The sequence below is a fragment of the Tenebrio molitor genome, chromosome 6, assembly GCF_963966145.1.
Source record: "Tenebrio molitor chromosome 6, icTenMoli1.1, whole genome shotgun sequence".
Taxonomy (NCBI): domain Eukaryota; kingdom Metazoa; phylum Arthropoda; class Insecta; order Coleoptera; family Tenebrionidae; genus Tenebrio; species Tenebrio molitor.
In genome coordinates, this window is record NC_091051.1 from 21,177,252 (window position 1) to 21,185,095 (window position 7,844).

General features: G+C 34.4%; 1 long non-coding RNA gene across 2 annotated transcripts; it reads right to left on the minus strand.

The window, feature by feature from the left end:
- Positions 1–3,906: 3,906 nt before the first annotated feature.
- LOC138132633 (uncharacterized) lies at positions 3,907–7,623 on the minus strand. Of its 2 annotated transcripts, none has more exons than XR_011160135.1 (3): positions 5,619–5,906; positions 5,286–5,566; positions 3,907–5,205 (listed from the first exon to the last, which is right to left on the minus strand). It is a non-coding gene; the product is annotated as an uncharacterized lncRNA (long non-coding RNA). The 2 variants fall into 2 exon arrangements; XR_011160134.1 differs by lacking the exon at positions 3,907–5,205 and adding an exon at positions 7,609–7,623 and having other exon boundaries at positions 5,460–5,566; positions 5,619–5,896.
- Between the last annotated feature and the right edge of the window lie 221 nt (positions 7,624–7,844).

Consider the following 7,844-nt stretch of genomic DNA (forward strand, 5'->3'; position numbering starts at 1 on the left):
CCTTGGTTTGAAATATACTATTTCGTCAGTCACCCTGTATCTACTAACTTACGGGTCTATTTTGTAACTCTCAACGATCATCATTACTAAAGGATCCCTCGTTAGTTAGTGATCAAATGGTATTTTGTAACTTTTGCTTCTCGCTAAATAACGTAAATTGACGTCAGCTGTCATCGTTAAATAGTTTATGCATTTTTACTATCCACTATATTTCGTTCGTGTTAATTTGTCTTATTAAAACTTGCTCTTGCGAGTTTTTCTACAGAGACATATTGATACAAGTAGTGGCAGAATTGGAAAAGAGTTCTTATAAACTATTATTAACTGATCGGTACAAAACACAGAGATCGTGATCGATTGTTAAATCAATATTTAAGAGATGTAAGTGCTTATTCACAGTGGACATAAGCTTGACATAAGGCATAAGAAATTCATGATACATGCAGTGGATATACTATTAATTTTTACGTAACTTATGAGAAGTGACCTCAGTGAACATTATTGTTGGGTACAAAAAGGCATGAAGAATCATATTCGAGTTATATGGCCACATAAATTATTTTCCAATTGCCCAAATTTACAAATTATTCTTAGGTATCTCTTATGTATATATTCTTATGTCTTATGTCCATTGTGAATAAACACTAACTGATCCGTTCTTTACAACAAAAGAAAATTTCAGAAAATACTAGCGACTTAGTAGGGAGGCTGGACAAGATTTGTTTTTAGAAATTTGACCTTACGTAGATAACGGCAGAGTCAAAAAATTCCTGCGATAAAATTTGTAGTAGCCCTGAGTTTTATGGCTCACGGCAGTTACCAAAAGCCTGTAGGAAGCAATAAGCAATGTCTCAGTCCACAGTCTTTATGAAATTGTACAAATTATGGTAAAACATTTGCCCCAGAGTATGTGATCTTTTTGCATTTAACGATTAAGGAAACGCGTTCACACCAAGGTGACCTTTTCCAAAATAGTTTTAAAAGATGTTTCTTTCATTATTCGTTCCTTGGAGCTCTTGTAGTCGGAGAAATTTCGCCAGTGTCTACCGCACTCAAGTAGATGTGGTCCGGCGCAAAATACAAAATGAAGCCACTCCACCAATTAATAGGGATATGGAGACTTTTCGTTTTTATGATTCCCGATATTATTCCAGGCTTGACCAAGAGGTTCCATAGTCGATCGTTTCGCGAAAACCGAATCTTGGTAATATTCCAAGAATTTTTAATGACGATGACATGTGTTCTAGATGGCAATGTTATGAGTCGTCGAATACTCCTCTGTGAGTCACGAGCGCAAGCATGTGACCGTGTTCCTCGATGTAGCCAAAAGAGTAACTCTTGAACTCTTACAGCTTCTAAACTAAGGGAAATAACAGATAACTTCCTAAATTACATAGTACTATGCCAGCGAATAAATTTCCGACACCAAATTTGCTGTCATTTGGAACAATGAAATGTAGTCTAGGCTTTATTGTCATAATTTCTGACATATTAAAATTATTTTTGTAATATCTAGTTGTTAAAGGTGGCTTTCCGGACTGTTTGTCACCATGTAAACAACCTCATAACGGCCGGAGTCCGTTAAGGGTGTCCGTTATGAGCGGGAGCGGCCGTTATGAATGACTAAATAACTATAGCAACGTAGATCTAGACTTTATTTTTCAACTTTTTTACAATTGGTACAATAATAATTAATGTTTAATGTTATGGGACACACCTTGAATTAATCGAAATCCGTATGCGACTAGCAGATGTAGACGAGATCGAAGATGATTCTTCAGAATTTGAACACCAACACAAGCGCGATTTTGCAGGGAATAACGATGACCTCACTTGCTGTGCGGCCATCCGGACATCGGGAATATCTTGATCGCGATTTTTTATTGATTTCAGTCGTTTATTTTCAACGGAAAGTTGTGTTGAACAAATCTGACAAACAGCAGCAAATGTAGACAAGTTCGAAGATGATGCTTCACAATTTTAAGACTAACACAAGCGCGATTTTGCAGGCAATAACGATACCTCACTTCCGGACATCCGGCATATCTTGATTGCGATTTTTTATTGATTTCATTCATTTATTTTCAACGGAAAGTTAAGCGTTGAACAAATCTGACAAACAACATTGAAACAATTTTTTTTCACAAACAACGGTTGACATGACGACGTCCTTCGCACACTTATTAATCATTCGGTTTTTTCGATGGCGTTGAAAAAAATGTATTTCAAAAAGATAATTGTGAACGAATCGTAGAGATATTACAAAAACTATTGTACTATGGCGGACAATAAATTTAGGCCGGCAATTTTCTGACATTTCAAAAAAGTCAATGCAAGCGACCATTTATTGTCATTATGACTGATGTGTCAGTTTGTCAAATTGAAGGTTTTTAAGCTGTTTGGCGTTTCCTTCGCCCTTTTCGTAACTTACACATGACGCACTAGCATAACTGATTTATAGTAGCACTTCTCTATGGTGCACGCTTCTTTTCTCAATTTTAATTTTGATTATCGCTGTCAAGATGACAAGAATGACAAAAATCGAAAATGGGGTTAGTTGAACATAATGCCAGCTTTACATTTTGATGTCAAGCCAATGACAGGCCGGCCTAAATTTATTGTCCGCCATAGTACAATACACGTCCGTTAGGGCCTTTACAGCCTCGCCAATATTATTCGACTCGCTCTGCGAGCTCGTGTCTTACAAAATCTCTGGCGCGGCAGTAAAGGCTATCCTAACGGACTTCTAATGTAAAATACTATTTCTCAATACTTCAAAGTAACGTCAGATTAACTGAATCTGAACATTGTGTCAAAGTGACAACTGTAGAAAATAGGGTTATTAATATGTAAAGGGTGTTTTACAACTAATGACAATGACATGAAATTGATGTCCGAAATTTATTCGCTGGCATATAATCTGTTTCAAAATCAAAAACCCAACACCTGTTGAATTATGTTGGCAGAAAAAAGAAATCCCTAGAAAAAGTTTAATTTTTTTGGGTTGGCTCAACTCTCGCCAAAATTTGACATTGAACGTTGCGTTTATTTACGAAACACAAAATAATTATTAATTTATTATGTACAAAAAGGTTTTAGCTACCATATCATACTTTTTGAGTGAAATAATAAAATGACAATAAAAAACACGATGAACTACCGTCAAAACGACTGTCCAACAGTTTTCTCTCATAACCCCAGTTTTTTCTGACACGTGCAGACACTAAAAACAAATGTCGCCGACGTTGTCGGTTGTATTTTCGAGGTAGAATGCACTGTTGGTGGATTTTTGATTTTGAAACAGATTATAGTACCAATGAAACGAACTTTAATGTATTAGGCATTCACGATCTTTTTGGGACCGAGTTGGCTATGACCATCTAGTGATTTTGTTGGCAGTACCTCGGTGATAACTACATTCCCTAAAGGAAATTGACACTTTTTGTGTTAGGTTAGGTTGTTTTCAAATTAAGGTTATATTATCTGAATAGGTACTATCGCGGCCAAAATACTTTGGTCGTCACTTTTTGACACTTCAAATGTAAATCAAGTATTAATGTCAATATACATGGCAATTTCAAATTATTCTTGTCAAAAAAATGGCACCTTTAGTTTTTGATAAATATAGAATCGTCTTAATTGCTTCTGAAGGTTGTCTAAACCGCGATCATGTTGATCTTTTGCTTTTGAACCCTGTCTCCGCAGCTGGGATTTACCCCATCTGTATGACACTGATAGATTAAAATAATTTTGACAACAGTGAAAAATAAGGTTAAACACCCTAAAGCTTGCTTTACAATTGAATATCATTTATGTCACATTGACGACCAAAGTATTTTGGCCGCGATAGTACAGTGGGGAGCACGGAATTTCGCACACCAATTTGTATGTCATTAAAAAAAACTATCTAGTCTAAGCTTTATTGTCATTATAATCAATCATGATATATGTTATCATGACTGATGTTTCACCTAAACTGTCACGAAACTGCCGCCAGTATGTCATTTTAATAAAATTATGCCAGTGATATGTCCAATGTGTGCGAAATTCCGTGCTCGCCACTGTACATTGTTGCCGGATCTCTGAAATCTGGTCTATTCTTTTTAAATTGGAAGTAACATCGTTTAATGGAAATTTTTTGTCGTAACAAAATTATTTTGGCAATTTTCACTTTTCCTTTTGCCAAAATTAATTACTTTTACACACTTAATACATCATTTACTTTCTTACGAATATTATAATAATAAATCTGGCAATATGGTGCCAAGAAAATGTCGAACAGACACTGACAGAAAAAAAAGTTGCATCCGTTGCATCACTGAATCAGTTAGTCCAACATGAAAAGAAAAAAAACAGAATGTGTCGTAAAGACGCACGATAGGAGTGAAACTTTTGTATTACAGGGAAACAATGGGTTATATGCATAAACCATTAGCAAATGCTTTTACTTGTATTAGTGAGAGATAGAAATACATGGATCTATTAGATAGAAAAAGACAAATATATAGTATAAGCAAATGCTTATTCTTATGCATACTACCCATTGTAATTATTCATCAATCACTTTTAAATAGCATATTCACAACAAAATTGTATATTTTAATGAAGAAAATAAATTATAAACAACGATAACACTAAACAATATCGAAATGCGTAACTCATTGTTCATTTTTAAGCCTCCAAATCAAAGAGAGGACATTATCGATAAATGCCGTGAGTGTGACAAAGACAGAGACACTGCTCCCACACTGCCCCACAATAGTGTTTACCCCCACCACTTTTCGTCACACAAAAAGGTTGCCGATCAGAATTTCAAGACCCTCCCATAAAAAGTTTCACTTCAAAAATCATAGCCAACTCGGTTCCAAAAAGATTGTGAATGCCTTATACTTGAACCTGAATTCATTACATGATACGTAAATCAACACTTGACAAAAGTATCTACCGTGCAATCAACAATTACTTAGGTAAGGGGCGGCTATAACTTTTACACTGTCAGATTTTTCGTATCTTCGCTAACTTTACCTAATAAAACTTCAAACAACTGTCACTATTAATGAAATTTTAACGCAAAACAGGATATAAGATTCGACATTGAGTCTTACTTTCGTAATGGTGTTTTCATTTTCAATAACGGAGAATTGAGATACAGCACTGTTGCCTGTTTGGTCGAGTTCTTGGAGGCAGATTTCTTGGCTTCTAGTTCTGAGAAATAGGGTTAAAATGTTTAGTGAAATTGGAAATGTAGAACATAAGAAAGGGGCTCGGAGGCCAACAGTACATACCCCAGATGCCATAGCAAATGTTATCCAACAAATGGAAAATAAAAAGTGTTTTTATTTAAATAGAGTTTATCCTCTAGCAGACATGCGTCCAAAATCTCAGGAGCTTCTTTGTTCTAAACTAAATCATTGTTGATCGCACGGTATAATTAACACGAAAAATTTTAAAAACGTATCTACTAGGTCATCGTTTATTACTGATTTTGAGATACAAAAATTCAAAATTCATAATTCTTCTATTTGTTTTGTTAACGTTGCTTGATGGCCTGCTTATGGGTTTTGCACTAAAAATTAAAAAAAAATAAACAGAAACCAAAACATGTAAAATATACTCACAAAATACGCGAAAACGTTGTCGACAACAGTTTTAATAATGTCACAGGCGCCTGCAATTAAAGCAGCTGCACACATTGCAGGTATTTCCATGGTTCCTGATGTTAAACTTGCGTCTTGCCTTGCTTGTCGAATCGATGAAAAGGTATTTATCAATCGGTCTGGTCTCGGACATCGTGAAATATGGAGGTGGGACATCAAATATTTGAGAAAGTGAAGGTTACGGGGATTAAATGCAGTTAAGAAGGATTTCGCGAAATTTTAAACAAACATCAGAGATACTGAAAAAGAAATTACCTCATCGTAGTTCTTCTTGTGCATAAAGAGATTCTTATATTTTCCTTGGTTATGTTGAATATATCAATAATTGCCAATACAGTTAAGAAGGATTTCGCGAAATTTTAAACAAACATCAGAGATACTGAAAAAGAAATTACCTCATCGTAGTTCTTCTTGCAATAAACTCAGGTGTGCATAAAGAGATTCTTATATTTTCCTTGGTTATGTTGAATATATCAATAATTGCCAATACAGTTATGATTGGTTTTGTTTTGATAGGTACATAATTGGAATAGCCGCAGGTGTCAAAGTATTCGCTTCAAAACAAGAATTGGTAAACACCAAAAAGAAGGTATGTAGCAATTAATAAATTTATGTTTCATTTTAATTTACTGTGTTTCTAAGGGCTGGATTCACCAACGCCAGTTAAAGTTAACTGTAGGTTAAAATATACGAAAACATTGTTATAACTAAGGGCCGGATTTATATGCACTAAAAAAGTCGAAATATGCATGCAAGATATGCTTCCGAGATTACAAAATATGCACTTAAGTATACAAAATATGCACCTAAATATGCTTTAAAAAAATCAAAAGAGGCAAGTTTTTTAAATTTATATGTATTAAAAAATAATACAATTACAATACAATGTTGATTTTATTACTATTAAAATGGCAAACAAGATACTTTTCTAAATTTTCTGGAGTAAAATGTCAGATAAAATACTTTTTGTGTTTGGAACATGTTTGACAAAAAATGACTTTCCCGCCAGCAGTAATATGTTCCGATTTTGATATCCATTCACGAATTTGTTGACTTCTGCACACTTTCACTTTAGGCATTCTGGAAAACTCATATTTTCGATTCGCCACAAAAAAATTTTCAAAATTTCTCGAAATGACAATTTTAATACACTGAAAATCAACGGTAAAAAATTACCACCACTGGAAACTAAATCTTATTTAACAAGAATATATCTCCAGTAAGCTGTTGAACATACGAAAGACGTGATTATGAGAGAAATTGTCATATTTAGACCAAATTGCCAATGCATACATTATATCATTTTATTGCAGAATTGTGTCGGCACACGGTGGCAAGTGCTCCCCTCTCACTAAACTATACCTATAAACCTGACCAGTCGGCAGTGTCGGCACATTTTTGCAACTTCCATATCAAAGGCGGCCTTTTCTTGAAGTGGCTAGACCAGATGTGCGTTTTCCTGGGTTATATGCAAATAAATATGCATTTATTGTAAAATATGCTTTTATTGATAAATATGCAATAATATGCATAATAAGAATGATGTTATTTTATTTAGAATCATCTGAAACGCCAAGAAATCTTCAAAGTAATCCGAAGCTGTTTATCAAAAAAATATGCAAATGCATATAAATCCGGCCTTTAGTTATAACAATAGGTAACTAAAGTAACGAAGCATTTTAACCTACAGTTAACTTTAACTGGCGTTGGTGAATCCGGCCCTTAAGACGGTTTGACACGATGATATTTTTAATATAAAATTTAACATAAAAAAATTTAGACATTTTTTTATACGATTGATCTTCAAATTTTAACAATAAATCTGATGAAAAATGAAAATCCTGTTTGCAACGCAGTACAAATTTTTGTCATGATCGCATGCGCACATGTCTGTTGCTATGGCTACCGACATGTTGACAGTTCCAACATAACTCAATTGTGATGTTCTAACCGTTCAAAAACACTTCACACTTCAGTCATACTTCAGAGTGATGTCTTCAAACATTAATTTGATAACTGACACTACTATTAACAGTACAGAAATGAGTGGGAACGCTGGCGGGGGGCTTCCGTTGCTCCTGCGCATTTTTGTGCGCATATTTGAGAGTTTATAGAACATGTTCTATAATTTTTAATCTAAAATTTGTTAACATTTTTATTATCAAATTTAACTGTATGCTACGCACC